This window comes from Lathyrus oleraceus, chromosome 6 (assembly GCF_024323335.1).
Source record: "Lathyrus oleraceus cultivar Zhongwan6 chromosome 6, CAAS_Psat_ZW6_1.0, whole genome shotgun sequence".
NCBI lineage: Eukaryota > Viridiplantae > Streptophyta > Magnoliopsida > Fabales > Fabaceae > Lathyrus > Lathyrus oleraceus.
The window spans coordinates 109,011,690-109,026,747 of record NC_066584.1 but is presented as its reverse complement, the minus strand read 5'-3'; positions in this window follow the sequence as shown (position 1 = coordinate 109,026,747).

Sequence of the window (15,058 nt, the reverse complement as noted above, 5' to 3'; positions counted from 1 at the left end):
ATTTGTTCATTATCTCAGCTATCACAGTTGTGTATAATGATTGTTTGTACTGCTTAACTGTTATGTTTTAACATGTTTAATGTTATAACATCTGTCCTGACATTCTCTGATAGACTAATTGACATTTATTTTGTCTAATTGGTCACCTTTGGTCAATTTTGACTAAAAAGGGGGAGAAGTGTTAATGTGGAATGTGGAAGCAGTTGTGGAGTTGTGAGATGTATGTAGCTGAACTGAAGGACAACTATTATTGAAGGAAGTGCACAGGTGTTAATACAGAATGTTGTTCTGTTTACAGATGTCAAAGAGGATGTCTGATATGGTGCACAGGTGTTAATGTTGAAGAAGATGTCAGAATGACATTCTGGCTGGTACAGGTGCTGGAGTTACGCTAGCTGTTATTTGATGTATGCACATATTTAGGGGGAGAAGGAGTACCCTTGTGCATTTGTGTGTCTTACTAGTTACATCCATAACTAGTAATTCTGTTTTTGTTGCACAGATTTAGGGAGAGGAGAAGTACCCTTGTGCATGTGTGTATTACTAGTAACTATAAGCTAGTAATTGTGTTGCTTCTGCTGTTGTTTAAACTACTGTTATGTTGTTTAACTGCTGATAGTTTACCTTGTGAACAAAAAGGACAGATATATGTTTTAGCCAAAATTTGCCAAAGGGGGAGTTTGTTGATTCTTAATATTGGCAGTAATTTTTGTAAAACAAAGAGTGTTCACAAGATGTTATGTGTGATGTCTTAACATAAGATATCATATGTACCTGCTGGAGTTCAAGAACATGTTCATGCAGGATTGTTTCAGAATGTCATACACAAGGTCATGGCATATGATATGGGATGTACCTGCTGGAGCTTAAATGAAAGACATGTTAATGCAGGATTTTCTCAAGATGTCATACACAAGGTCATGGCATCTGATATGGTTGTACCTGCTGGAAGTTATAAAAGGAATTATTGAATTATGCAGGATTTTTCCAGGATGTCAGACCCGATGTCATGACATCCTGTACACAGAATATTCAGTGTGAATGTCTGGTGTTTTATGATTGCACAATTAATGGCAATCTTTGTATGATTGAAGATCTGATTTGCAGGCGCATTCAATCATGGATTACAACCTGATTTACTTATTTTCCAAGGAGATCTAACCTTAGTCAACAAGGAATTGAGGTAGATCTAGACAAAGTTAGAGCAATACAAGAAATGACTGCTCCACGTACCGAAAAAGAAGTCAGAGGTTTCCTTAGAATTTTGAACTACATCTCTAGGTTTATCTCCCGTATGACTGCTACGTATGAGCCTATCTTCAAGTTGCTTCGCAAAGATAAAACAGTTGAATGGAATCCTAATTGTCAAGGAGCTTTTGAGAAGATAAAAAATTACTTGCAAGAGCCTCCTATTCTGATTCCACCTGTTCAAGGGAAGCCGTTATTTATGTATTTGATTGTGCTTGAAGAGTATATGGGATGTGTTCTAGGATAACACGACAAAACCGGCCGAAAGGAGCATGCTATCTATTACTTGAGCAAAAAGTTTACCGATTGTGAAACCAGATATTGACTCTTGGAGAAGACATGTTGCGCTCTAGCGTGGGCCGCCAAACGTCTCAGGCTATATATGATTTGTCATACGACTTTGTTGATTTCCAAGATGGATCTAATAAAGTACATTTTTGAAAAGCCTCCTTTAAATGGAAGACTTGCCCGTTGGTAGATGCTATTGTTTCAGTATGACATCCAGTACATACCCTAAAAGGTCATTAAAGGAAGTGTGTTGTCTGACTACCTTGCATACTAACCTGTTGAAGACTATGAGTCATTGAAGTTTGACTTGCCTGATGAAGATATTAGGGCTATAAAAGATCATGAGATCCCGGGCCCTGACGAAGACCTAAATCAGGATCTCAATGGAAGCTAATGTTTGATTGTTCCTCCAATTACATGGGGCATGGTGTGGGAGTTGTTTTGACGAATCCAAATGGTGGATATACTCCTTTCACAACAAGGTTGTGTTTTGAATGCACAAATAATATAGCAGAATACGAGGCATGCATCATGGGCATTGAAGCTGCAATTGACCTCCGAATTAAGATCCTTGAGGTGTGTGGAGACTCATCCATGGTAATCTACCAAGTCAAAGGTGAATGGGAAACCCGTGATACCAAGTTGGTCCCATATTGTGCATACATCGTGGAATTGATAAAATACTTTGATGAAGTCACTTTCCGTCATATCCTAAGGACAAAAAATCAAGTAGCTGACGCTCTGGCTAGGTTAGCCTCAATGTACCAAGTTAGATTTCTCAATGAAATACTACTCATCCAAATAGAGCGAAAAACTGAGCCAGCCTATTTGTAGCGGGGTATTCGTTACCATTAGAGATATTGACTAAATCTAAGGTAAACCATACAAGTCGAGTCGCCACCACACTTCTATTTATCCAAAGGAATGGTTAGAAAGCGAACAAAAACCTAAAAGTTTTATCGAATCAAAAACTAGTAAAAATGTCAGAGATCTGGGTAAGGGGGTTGGTTATGCAATGGGAAGGTTTTAGGCACCCAAAACATCCTAGGTACTCCTAGGGAGCCCTTTTCACATTGGTTGTAAGGTTGGTATTTTGTGAAAAATTATTTGTGCAAACATGATTGAAGAGATGAGAAGAGAATATACAAGTTATTTACATTTTGTGTTTGGATGGATAAACCCATTGCCTACGTACCATCTTAAAAAATATTAGGATCAAAACCTCGTAGTTCGGGGTAAAAATCTCGAAAATGAGTTCGTGAATTGATTGGTCCAAAAGCCTTAAGGTCTTTTGTTATCCAAGGGAGAAAACTCAACCTAAAACCACAAATCCACCATGTGAGGATAACTTCAACGTGCTAGTGAGGGGTTAACCCTATAATAAGCATGGAAGACTCATTGTCCATCACTAAGGATATATGTGAGTATTACATCTACCTCAAGGATAACTCAAACCTAATAGCTAAAGGTTATGGAAAATTTGATTAAGAAAGTGGCCATTGAAACCACAAAAAGACATTTGAATGGGTTGTATTTACCAATGAAAAGTATGTACAAAACATGGTCAAAGTTGACTTAGAAGTTCAATTCAAATAAGTATTAAGAAAAGAATGTTTGAAAATCAAAAGCATAAGGCTTAGGTTTCTAATGTTGAAAACAAGTGTTAAATGTTTGCACAAAAGTTTTGGCTAGGGTTAGAGTGGAGAGAAGAAGAAGAAAGGCTAAAGTCCTAAGCATACAAGAGGTGAGGGATAAGAAACAAAACCACAAAGGGAGTTCCTCTCTTGAGATCATATGGATGATCCAAGTAGCTCCCATCCTTTGGAATAAGAAAACACATAAGCATAAACCCAAGCAATAAACAATCAAATGAACTCTTGGAAGATCCCTCTCTCTTAGAAGCTCGTGGCAATGGTTCCTCAATTTGGCTCAATGTTGGAATCCCTAGCACAAAAACACACACATCAAAAGGTTCTATTAATAATCAAAGAATGGACAAGAGGGAGTTTAGAGTATGGTCATTTCAATGTTCATCTTCAAGCTTTAAGCATTCTAAAGGCACGAGGCCTAGTTGCTCTTTCACATTTAAGCACTCTAAAGGCATGAGGCCTAGTTGCTCTTCAAACTCCATTAGCTTGGGTAAGGTCCTAATATCTAAGTCCATTTGTCCATATTCTTTGCATTTGGTTCACAACAAACAGACAAACACAAGCACAAAAGATATATACACAATTATATGCTCAAGTGAGCAAAAGGCAAATGGCATTAACATAAACATGTGCTCAAGTGAGCAAAGGGAAAAGCAAATGAATAATATGTACATGAATAGTAAATTGCATAAAAGTAAAGTGCAAAAAGTAAATGTTAATGGTTAATGGTTAGTGTTAGTAGTTAGTGTGCCATAAGGCAAATTTAGCGCTATGTTAAGCAATCATAATTGGACTTATGTAGAAGTCACAACTATCTGAGGCCGGTCAATAATAATGTAGGCAACAACATAAGTTAGAAGTCTTGATTAGTGAACCAAGTTCCAACAACTTGCCATGCCAAGAAGAAAAAGGGAATTGATCTTGTATTGGTTTAAGTCCTTTGCATGATTTAGGAAGCAACCTATCCTTAATACAAAGCCATTCACTTGATCATTTGATCAAGATGAATTATATTTGAATTAAAGAAGATTAAGCCTCCCTAATCAATGCTAACTTATCAACCTTTAACTCATTGATCAAAAAGAAAAAAGAAGAAGAAGAAGGAGATGAATAATAGAAAATGGAAATGAAAAGAATAAATGACATTAAATGAAATAGAATGTACCAATCAACAAGTGTTGACCAATGACATTGAGGATCATGGTCAAACAATCAAAAACAGAAGTGAGATGAAGATTGGAAGTCAAGAAATGAACAAAATATTTTTGGCATTTTTAATATTTAAAATAAACTTGAATTAAAATAATAAAGAAATGTCAAACTTCAAAATCACTTCAAATCAACCTTGAAAGGTCCAAGTGATTTATCCCAAGTTCAACAAGGTCAAACAAAGTTTGACAAAAAAATTCAGCATTTTTAAAAGTCAGAAACCATTTTTAATCAATTAAAAATGAATAAAAATAACCTAATTGAACTAAAATCTCAAATCAATTAAAAAATTGATGAGAATATTTTTCATAGATCCATCATCATTCAAATAGGTTAAGAAAATATTTTTGTATTTTTTGAATATTAAAAACTTTTTAAAATGAATTAAAATAACCAGAAAAGAGAAAATTCACAAAAAATATCAAATGAAAAAATAAAAAATATTAAAAATGATTTTTAGAAACTAGAATTTAAATGGAGAAGAATACAATTGGTCCCATATTTTTTGGATTAAAAATAAAGAAGTTATGAATTTTTGAAATTAGAGGAAATAAAAGAAATAAAATCAGAAATTAGAAAAGGAGAAAAAACCAGGAGCGTCTGATCAAGCCTCATTAATTGACGTGGCTGATCAAACGCTCCACATGCGCGCGCTCACCATAGGCTTGAGTCAATGAGAAACACGTGGTATTTAAAAAAGTCATAAGATCCAAGCGTGGAGATTAGATATGGAGATGCCATCACACGGTCCACAATCCATCTGGAAAAGGGACGGTGGCCAGAGCCACCATCTTCTCCGGTGAGTATGAAGATTTCGACCAAAGTTGCAGGCAATAAAATGGAAAACCCTTCTGTTTTGAAGATTCCGATGAGTATGAAGATTCCAACTTCAAGCCCTTCTGTTTTGATGATGCAAGACTCAAATGGAAAACCCTCCAACATCAAAGTTGTAGATTGTTTCAAGAAAATCAAAATGGACTTAGGTTTTGCATCATTTGGATTTTAGGTGAAGACGTTATGGTCACTTGAAGTTGGAGTTTTTTGCCTTTCAATGCATTTGGTCCAAAGTGACCTATAATGTTTTGCATTATCACATGTATTTCCTTTGAGATTATGAAATTTTGTTCAACATAACATTTTAATTAGACATCTTAAGCTTTCCAATGCATTTGATCCCACCTCAAAATCATAAAAAATGAATGAGTTATGTTCTTGGGAAGTTGACCCAAAATTAGGGTTTCAGTCAAAATGACCTATAATGTCTTGGGATGGATGATGACCTTCCAAGCTTCAAATCAATTTTTAATGAACATGAAAGTTGTGCATATTGTCCTTAAGAACATTTTTTCTTTTGGAATCATCTCCATTTGACCAACACATAAAAGTTAGGTCTTATTGCATTTCAAAATAGTCAGATGAATTGACTGATCAACTTTCCAAGTCCACAACTCATATCTTGATGAATTGATGATTGAGGACACTCAAATAAGTTCAAATATGCATGAAATGATGAATTAAAGAACTTCCCTTGATTGTATTTGGTCATGGGCAAGGCACCCTTGATACACAGATGAATTAGGGTTTTCTTTGGAGACAAACCTCAAACCCTTTGACTTGCTTTGATCAAAATGATGAATTGATATACTTGGAAGGCATATTTGATGGATGAGAGCTTTGGGAACCATTACCATGCTTGCTTTCATCTTCTGTTGACCATATCTTTGCACAAATGATCTCATAGAAGCTTTTGACCTTGTGATTGCTCAAGCTACAAACAAAAGATGTTAGTGACATATTTTTGTGCTTTTGGTTAGTAAACAAAATAAGAAAAGCAATAATATACAATTCAAGCATGCTTGGTGATCTCAAACCACTCACAAGAGGTCCCACCCAAAGGCAAGCGGAACCAAGATGCTCATGATCCTTGAGGCTTTGCAAAGGCAATGTTATGATGCCATGAGGGATCTTAGGGACAAAATTGGGCTCTTACACTATTGTCAATTGGTTGAAGATGAAGCCAATTGAAAACCTTGGTTTCATGACATTAGACACTACCAACAAAATCAAGAGTATCCAGCAAATGCTACAACCCTAGATAAAAAGACCCTGAGGAAGTTAGCATCCAAATTCTTCCTAAGCAATTATGTGTTATACAAGAGAAACCACGACATGGTTTTACTCAGATGTGTGGATAGACACGAAACAGACCTGTTAATCAAAGATATTCATGAAGGATCTTTTGGGACTCATGCCAATGGGCATGCCATGGCCAAAAATATTTTGAGAGCCGGTTATTACTTGTTGACCATGGAGTCTGATTGTTTCAACTATGCCAGAAAATGTCACAAGTGTCAAATTCATGTTGACAAAGTGCATGTGCCGCCAACGTTACTGAATGTGTTAACATCACCCTAGCCTTTCTCAATGTGGGGCATTGACATGATTGGAACCATAGAGTCTAAAGCCTCAAATGGTCACCGCTTCATTCTAGTAGCAACTGATTATTTTACCAAATGGGTAGAAGCTTCTTCTTACACCAACGTAACAAAATAGGTGGTTGCTCGTTTCCTAAAAAAGAGATTATTTGCCGCTATGGAATTCCAAGCCGGATCATCACAGATAATGGGACGAATTTGAACAACAAAACAATAAAAGAATTATGCGAGAACTTCAAGATTGAGGATCATAACTCTTCCCCATATCGTCCAAAGATGAATGGTTTTGTTGAAGCCGCTAATAAAAACATTAAGAAGATCCTGCAGAAGATGGTGAAAACTTACAGGGATTGGCACGAAATGCTACCTTTTGCACTACATGGATATCGAACCTCGATTCGTACTTCAATAGGGGCAACCCCTTTCTATTTTTAGTATATGGGATGGAAGCAGTTCTCCCAATCCAAGTAGAGATACCATCTATGAGAATCTTGATGGAAACCAAGCTGGAAGAAGCTGAATGGGTTCAGAACAAATATGACCAGTTGAACCTCGTTAATGAGAAGCGTATGACTGCTATGTGCCATGGGAAGTTATACCAGAAATGGCTTAAAAGGACGTTTGATAAGAAAGTCCAACTTTGAGAATTCAGGAAGAGATCTCGTGCTCAGGAAGATTCTTCCCGTGCACAAAGATTTACGTGGGAAGTGGACTCCTAACTATGAAGGTCCATATGTTGTAAAGAAAGCCTTCTCCGATGGTGCCTTGGTTCTTACAACTATGGATGAGGAAATGCTCTCACACCCCGTGAACTCTGATGCAGTCAAAAAATATTATGCCTAATAATAACCCGCTAAGTCGAAAAACTGACAAGGGGACTTAGGCAAAAATGGGTATCCCGGTAGATTGAAAACCCGAAAGGGCAATCCAGGCAAAAGTTAGGGATAAAATAGAAAAATGATAGCTCGCTAAGTTGAAAACCCGAAAGGGCGACTTGGGCAAAAAAGAGTGTCCCGGTGGACTGAAAACCCGAAAGGGCGGTCCAGGAAAAAATTAGGGACTAAAGGCAAAGATTGCATCAGATAGTGCTAATCAACACAAGAAGATCCAAAGGCGGAAGATCAATCCAACTTCTCTTTTCATAAGCAAGGTTTTATGGAGTCATGGTTATTTAGGGCTAGTAGCAGTTTTTGGATTCAATGTAAACCCTTTCCCCATTGCCATTTTCAAAATTGTAATATACCATGGAGTTCCTCCATTTGCGCGCTACCATTCTTTAATAAATACAAAATTTGTCTATCAATATTGTCACCCATATTTTTTCTCTGTTGTGCGAAATGCCATTTATTTGTTAATAATGAAATTTTGAACTTGAAAAGATATTTTAACACATGTTGAAAGAACACAATTTTTTCTTTGGAATATGGGAAGATTAAAAGGAAATCATTTGTTGTCTCGAAAGTGTCAAGGTTGCAGAAGCACCCCTAGATCACCGTAACAGAGATCTCCATGGGGCATAACTTATCAACCTTCTGAAATGATCTATTAGCCAAAAACAACTACCAAGCTTGATGAATTTTTCGTTAGCAGCATCCATCACGGGGCATTTTGGTTGAGTAATTTGTATTGAGGAATCAAAATCTCCATAAAGAGTCTCCACAAACTCCCAGTCTATGTAGAGTCAACATTTTCATATCATGATCATTCACATATCATGCATAAACGAAAAAAACCAATCATGTGTGGTCTAGAGTGTACCCCATGCTCATTTTTGCACTGACCCAGGTCTTGTCGTTGGTTGTTGTCCTTTGATCCAAAAGACTAGTTGTCGATGGCACTCTGTCCTTAAAGTCCAATTGTTATTGGCATCTTCCAGAAGTCTAGTCATAAATGGCATTCCATTTACGAGTCCAATCATAATTGGTACCTGGAGTTTGGTTGTCACCAACATTATTTAAAACTCTACTTGTAATTGGTGCCAATCTGTTAGAAGCTGGTTGTAACCAATACTTACAGTCAAAATCCAACTTTTGTTGGCCTATACAGAGAGTTTGATTACCCTATTTTCCTGATGGTTCCTAGAAAGTCATGTTTGACTATTAATTTTAAGGAATTCCCCGAAGCATGGATGTTATTCTAGTTAGAAAAAACTCCAATGATGTTTGTCTTAATTGATTTCTTCATAAAAGATCGTCTTAGCCTTTTACATGGATGATCTTCTCGCAAGAAAACTCCTAATCTTGTTTTATATGGATGATTTTCTGATAAGAAAATTCCAATGTTTTATGCGGATGATTTTCTAGTAAGAAAATTCCAACGTCTGGTTGTTTGGGTGATCTTCTAGTGAGAAGACTCCAATTTATTATCGTTTGGATAAATTCCCTGTTAGGAATCTCCAAAATCTCCAATTGGATGAATTTCTTATGAGGAGAGCTCCAGAACTGTCAAATATATTCTAAAGTGTTAGGTCATGTCTGAACCTATTGATAAAACATACTTTGAATATTTCCCAATATCCTTTGCCCAGCAATTTGTCATCCCTAGTGAGTCCTCACACATTGCCTTTGACATTTCCTGTGAATCACCATTGTTGCATCTCCACCATTCCCCACAGATCTGTCAATCATCCATCATAAAATAATAATGTTAAGGTTCATCTCACATCATGACCCCAACGAACAAAAAAAATCATTCATGCATGCATAACATACCATATCTTGTCATCGACATTTAGGGACAAAATTTGAGTCTTCTGTATTTAAATATCTTTCACCAAGACCCTATGAGGATTGTCATCGCTCATACCATTTGATAAAGCTATTTAAATAGGGGAAACTGTCATACCCCAATTTTGACCTTGAGTCACCGAATCAATGCATTCATCGAATCATTAACATCATATGCATGTCATAACATGCATAATGTCCAAATTGTCAGTCATAATAATTTATCGGATTTACAGACAGATCGGTCAAACTGAATGTCAATTGTGTGTAAAATCAGAGGACGAAAAATTTCAAACTCGAGCTTGCAGATGTCAATTATATTATTCTACGTTTCACGTAGTTTAACCTGACATGGTCGTTTTATTTTTTTGGACTTGTTTTGGTCGCATTTTGATCAGTCTGGACCTTTTAACCGGTAAAACTTTATTTCAAAATTAAATCAAATGTTGTATATTTTCGAGAAGTTTATTTCACGCTAGTCATTTTGGTGCGGTCAATTTATTTTTTGGGGGCATTTTTGTGCCCGACTTTTTTTATTTAGAGGTTTTTCTTTTTTGTTTGTTTTCATAGTGTCCAAAAAAAAATTAGAATTATTGGTGTTTTTATTTTAATTTAATTTTAATTATTTTTTAGTGTTTGATTTTATTTAATTTTAGCTAATAGTTTTTATTTTTGTCTCTAAAACTATTAAGGGGCACGGATGGAAATTTAAAATTTTAGTAACCCTAATAATATAGTATATATATTAAGGTTTGCTGAAAGTTGAAACACACAAAAAAATCCCCCGCGGCGCACATCTACCCCCAAGAACTTCTCTTCATATCTCATACTTTGCATTGATCACTTTTGATTCACACGCATAGGGGAGCACCTCGGTAACCATTATTTGTTAGTACTCAGTTATTTCTTTTAACTAATTTTGCTAATAGTTTTGTTAGATATTAGTTTGACTATCTATCTATATATATATATATATATATATATATATATATATATATATATATATATATATATATATATGTGTGTGTGTGTGTGTGTGTGTGTGTGTGTGTTTGTGTGTGTGTGTGTGTGCGCGCTTGTGTGTGTGTGTGTGTGCGCCCGTGCGCGCGTGTGTGTATTATTAATGATATTTGTTTATTTATGGCTTGGATATATTATTCGGATCGAATCATGTCGATACGCTATTTGCATATTTGTATGCATGATGCATGACATTTGTGTTAGTTTGATCCGGTTGCAATGATCGCATTCTTGTGTTAGCAACATTGTTTTTTTAGCACGTTAAATTTACTTTTGCTTTGCATTTATTTTTGATAAACTTAGATCCCCACAATTTTGATCCATATTGCGATGATCACATTAAGTGTAGCAAACTATTGGTTGATTTTATCGGTTTATGTGCGATATTTTTAATTGATTATCATTACATTTCGATTTGCAATTTTATGCTTCCATTTGATTTGATTATATTATTATTTCTTAATTCGACTTGCAATGACCGCTTACGTGTTAGCAATTATTTTTGTTTTATATTATTATTGGTGTTAAGAATAATAATCCAACATTTTTATGTTTAGATCAGATTTAATTTCTTGTGATAGCCTTTGCACGTCTTCGCATACGCCATTTTTATTCGCGTCTTTGCGTCATGATTTTAATCCGTGCATTTTTCTTTTCACTTTATTTTTCCGAATCATTTGTTGTGGACGTGTGATGTAAATATTGTATATGCTCTTGTCTTTATTTTTATTATTTATATTTTATCATTGTTGAATGCTTGTATGTACATTCGGTTCTTGTGGCGTTTGATTTACGCCTTGTGCTTGAGTTTGTGTTACTACACTGGAACTTGCACCCCTTTGCGATCCAATTCGCACCATTCGCGTTATTATTCATATCCGTAGTCTTTAACCATCGATTTCAATTAATTTCTAATCACTTACCCAAATCATCTTCAAAATTATTTTGCAAGGCAAGTCAAAAGCTTGATCCAACGTCAAGTTATTTTCAAAATCATATCAAAACCAACCCATTTGACTTTTCTTTTCAAACCGTTTCCACTATCTTAATTTATAAACCATCCATATTCAAATCATTTTTCAAACCATAAAACCACATCAATTTTTTTCATAAACATAAACAAACCTCGACCAACATACATAAAAATGTTCAAAACACTTTCTTAATAAAGATGGAAATGGAACAGGGTGAATACCACGAGCTTCTGAGACCTGGATTCGAGATGGATATCTCGCTAATCCAAGCTCTCGCCATCGCCAAATATACATTAAACTCATTCAAACTTTTTTTGCCTTTTGGCACAACCAAAAACCTTTTTAGAAACGAAAGACATTTTGTCTTAAACAGATGAAAAACAATGTTTCATCCACAACTGTTGAGTTGACATAACTTGCGTGAATGTGATTTTGAAATCCATTCAATATGGTGCAAATTGTAGCGGTGTATTCGTCGCTATATGATTTATTGATTAAATCATAAGCAAGAGATACAATGAATTTTCGAGTCGCCACCGCACTTTTATTTATCCAAAGGACTGGCTAAAAAGCGAACAAAGGCCTAAGAAGTTTTACACGTAGAAAACTAATAAAAAGATCAGAGAGTCTGGGTAAGGGGTAAATTACGCAATGGGAAGGTGTTAGGCACCCATCACGTCCTAGGTACTCCTAGGGAGCCCTTTTCACACTTGTTGTATAAAATTGTTATTTGTTATGACATAAACATTGTGCAAACATGATTGGGATGATGAGAAAAGAATATACAATTTTTATTGGGTTTGAACGGATGAACCCGCTGCCTACGTACCTTCCATCAAAGGTAAGGATCAAAACGCCGTAGTTCGGCTAAAAGATTTCCAAAAGTTGGTGGATTCAATTTTAAACACAAGCACTGAGGCTTTTCATTATCAATGGGAGAAAACTCGACCAAGACCAACATCCACCATGCGAGGATAGCTTCGACGTACTAGAGGGGTTAGCCCTGTTTTCAGTACGGAAGTCTTACTGTCGACTCACTAAGGATAGGCAAGATTTACATCAACCACAATGATAATTGAAACCTATGGCTAATGCATGAAAAGATTAACAATGGACAAAGCCAAAACAAGTGAATGAGTGAAGTTAATTGATTGTGATTATGAAAGTGAGAGTCAAAGTATGATTAAGATTGATTCAAAAGAAGTATTATGAAATGGGATTTGAAAAAAAAGTCAAGGACTTGGGGCCCAGGTTTTTAGTTTGAAAACATGAAGAAGTTTGCACAATATCTATGTCAAGTTTGAAATCCAAGTGTGAAAAGGTTTAGGACACAATGGGGATGAATGGATGGAGATGGATTGTAAAACTTCTTAGAAGGTTCACTTCTTGAAATCATATAGAGGATGATTCAAGTGTGTCCTTTGGAATAAGCAATGGATAATAACAAACAAACAAAGCAAAAGAAAAGCGGATACCGGATGCCAATCACTGGGCTTATACCAATCTCCTAAAATAAAACTGGATGTCAGACGCCACTCAATGGTCTTATACTAATCTCCTCAAAAGAAAACGAAGATGAAATATGGAAATCAACTGCCAATCTATCTGGACTTAGGTTAACTCCACAGATGCTCATAGGAAAACCAATGCCACATTACAGGGACTTACAATGGATCCTCACATACAAAAACAGAAGCAAAACGTGGATGTCAGATGCCAATCTATCTGGGCTTACTCTAACCTCCACAGTATGGTCCTAGGAATACAAATGCCAACTTGCAGGGACTTACAGTTGCATCCTCACATACAAGAACAGAAGCAACACATGATCATAGGAAAGCAAATGCCAACTTACAGGGACTTACAATTGCATCCTCACATACAATCAAATGCATCAAGCAAAGATAAGATGAGTGGCCAAGGTGATGGTCTTATACTCACTTCCATATCATAGGAGCAATGGCCAATGAATGGTCTTACAATTGTCCTCAATGGGTAAACAGCAATGATAATGTCACAAAGACAAATGAGATGATGATTATGCATTGATGAGCAATAAATGATGATAAATGCATAGAGCATACAAGCAAGCATGTGCATATGAAACAATCAAGCAATCAATCAATATCAAACAGCACACTCTATAACCATACAAGGAGGCTCATACAAGAGGGTTAGGCATTGAAGCCAACTGGAATAGGGTCAAAAGTTGCTCTTAACCTTGCCATTGAGGGGCTAAGGTGAAGCAGATGAAAGGATATGAGGGGTGTGCCTCATTGCTCTTATCCCTGATCAGGGAGAGCATTTCAGAAAGTGTGGGAGCTCAGAAAGATGGAGCTCTTTCCACATTATTGACTCTATAGATCTTGGGTTTTGATCTCAATGCTACAACCATGTAATGGGAGCAAGGAGAAGACTCACTGAATAGTAGGGGATAGGTTGCTTATCCCTTTGATCTACCAATTGCCTTATTTGAAGGACTTTTCCTGCTTGGGACAAATATAAACACACACAAGCATTGCCTCTTAAGGAGGACTTCAGACAGTTGCCTGGCCAAGTAACAGGCCAGGTCTTCCAGACTACATGAAGAAAGAGGGATTACCTCAAAGCAAATTGCTAAATAGCAAAGTAAAGCAAGTTCAAAGAACTAAGCAACTAATGGTACCTGAAATAGTCAAACAAATCAGTACACAGTTCAACAGTCAAAGCAAAAGGAAACAGAAGTCAACAGTCAAACAGATAGACAAATGTGCAAAGCACAAGGCACAAGGCTTATGAGCCAAGCAACCTACAAAACAAGGGTTAGCTCATGATAAACAAATAAACTCGATCAAAAGGCAATGGTTTCTTTGAAGCACTTGTAGCTTAACCTGAAACATGAACTCAATCATAAGCCCAAAGGACCACTAGGACAAGCCTAGGGTCAAAAATAAATGAGAAAGTCAAAACAGCAAATGAAAGTCAACCAAAATCAAGTTTAAACATTCAAGAAGCAAACTCAATTGGTCCCACATGCATATCATTCATCATCATGATTTCATAAGCAAAGGAAGGCAAAGCATGGCAAATTGGTGCACATAGAAGTCAACAGAAAGACTTGCATCAAAAGCAATCATAATCAATTCCAAAAAATCATCAAATAATTCAGGGTCAATCACAATCCATAGCATGGCATACATATAAAATTTCAGCTCAATTGGATCATGGGAAGATAGTCAATGAAAATCAGAAAGTCAAAGCAAGTTCAAGTATGCACAAAGAAGTCAAACATACATGTATCAACTTCAAAAAATCATAACTAAATGAAAACAGATGAGAAATGAATGGGATCAACACCAATGCAAAGCTTGAGATGTCTAGTATGCACATGTAAAATTTCATGATCATCCAATAAGGTATGAGAATTTCACAAAGGAAATGGCAAGATGTATCACATAAGTCAACATTTTGGTCAAACAGGGGATAAAATCTCAAACAATTTGGAAATGCCATAATTAATTCCAGGAAAA